This window comes from Manacus vitellinus, unplaced genomic scaffold (assembly GCF_001715985.3).
Source record: "Manacus vitellinus isolate BGI_N305 unplaced genomic scaffold, ASM171598v3 scaffold_72_pilon, whole genome shotgun sequence".
NCBI classification, from domain to species: domain Eukaryota; kingdom Metazoa; phylum Chordata; class Aves; order Passeriformes; family Pipridae; genus Manacus; species Manacus vitellinus.
The window spans coordinates 2,345,698-2,347,682 of NW_021940764.1; positions in this window are offsets into that span (position 1 = coordinate 2,345,698).

Below are 1,985 nucleotides of genomic sequence, written 5' to 3' on the forward strand. Positions count from 1 at the left end.
AGGGACTGGGGACAAGGGATGGAGGGACAGGACACAGGGAATGGCTTCCCAGTGCCAGAGGGCAGGGTTAGATGGGATATTGGGAAGGAATCCTTCCCTCTGAGGGTGGTGAGGCCCTGGCACAGCTGTGGCTGCCCCATCCCTGGAATTGTTGCTGCTTCCATCCTGCAGCGACAGGAGATTCAATAACCCGGGCAAGGAGCGGGTTATTTTTATTTTCACTTTCTCCTACCTGCTGTAGCAGCTCCCGACGCTGTGGCTGCAGCTGCTCAGTCAGCAGAGGAGTCATCCCTGTCTCGTACTTCCCGAGCTTCCCAGGAAGGCTCGTGGCTGTGCCGGAATTCCTCCTGCTGCAAACAATCACCTCGGATTAAACCTCTCACCGCTCGTTTTCCCCCGCGGTACCAACCTAATCCAGCGGGTTTTGAGCGCCGGGTTTGGCTGGGAAAGCGCCTCCGAACTCAACCCTTTCCCAGCTGCCTCCCGCTGTTTTCTCCCGCGTTTCTTTGGATCCCGGACATTTATTGTTGTGTCTCACAGTTCAATTCTCCGTAGCCAACTTCCCGCCCGGCAGCAGGAGCAGAGTTGTTCTTCCTGTGTCTCGGTGGCAGCGTCCCCGTGTCGGCTGGAATTCGGGTGATACCGGCTGGAATTCGGGTGATGTCGGTTGGAATTCGGGTGATACCGGCTGGAATTGGGGTGATACCGGCTGGAATTCGGGTGATATCGGCTGGAATTCGGGTGATACCGGCTGGAATTCGGGTGATGTCGCTGGAATTCGGGTGATACCGGCTGGAATTCGGGTGATGTCGACAGAAATTCGGGTGATCTCGGCTGGAATTCGGGTGATGTCGACAGGAATTCGGGTGATGTCGACAGGAATTCGGGTGATACCGGCTGGAATTGGGGTGATGGAGCCGCTCGGGGCCGTTCGGAGCCGGGCTCGTCCCGGTGGTGAACCGGAGCTTTGTTAAGCTGAGCTTTGGGTGCCTCCAGAGAAAGGCAAAGCGTTGCTGGCATTGATTTATGAGCTGCAATAGATCGTTCCGGGGTGAATCCCAGCCATGCAGGGAACACCGGGAATTGTTTGTGCCTCAGGATTTCCAGCTCGGGGATGTTTTGGGACCTTTATGGACACCCACAGCTTAGTGGGGCAGCACACTTTGTTCTGTTGTTCATCTCTAACTTTGCTGCTGCAGCATCGTCCTGCTTTCTGTCCCTCTGTCCAAGTCTGTGACTTTATTTGAGCATGAGCTGATCCAGGAGCAGGAACTGCTTCATCTCCATTTTTAATGGAGCAGAAGAACAGGGTTTCTAAGGCAGGGAGCCCTGTATTCCTGATCCTCCGAGGATCAGGGTTTAAAATTCTGTTAACACAGAAAATAAAACTTTCTCTGCTTCTTTTGCTGACCCGTTTTTCAAATCAGTGCTTGTGGAGCACTGGATTTGTCTGCTAGTTTGGGTCCAGCTGCTGTAGAAACCCTGGGAGATGCTTCTGGGTGAGCAGGGACAGGAGGGGACCTTGTCCCTTCCTTGGGGTCACAGCACTGGACCCCGACAGCAAACGCCTCTCCAGCCTCTGTGTCCTCCCTCCAGCTGGCAAAGTCATGGAACAAATCCATGATTTGGGAATGCCAGAGCCAGAAAAGCCTGTGGAGGTGGAAACAGGACAGAGGAGGGTGAAGGACACTGAGGAGCTGCTGCAGCAGAGACCTGAGACTGATGAGAAGTGGGGGAGTGGGCACAGCAGTGACAGGTGGGACCTGGCCTGGGGGAATGTCCCCTCTCCAGAGCCAGCTGGGCTGGTTTGAGGCTTTCCTGGGTTTCTCAGCACTTCAGCAGGAGCTGGGTCACCCCCAGTGCCTCTGCAGCCTCGTGAACATGGGCACCAACACCTTCCACGGCTCTGGCTGCATTTCTGGTCCATCCCTCAGGGTTCTGGGGTCCTGCCAGCCCCTCGTGTCATGTTCTGACCTGTTTCCATC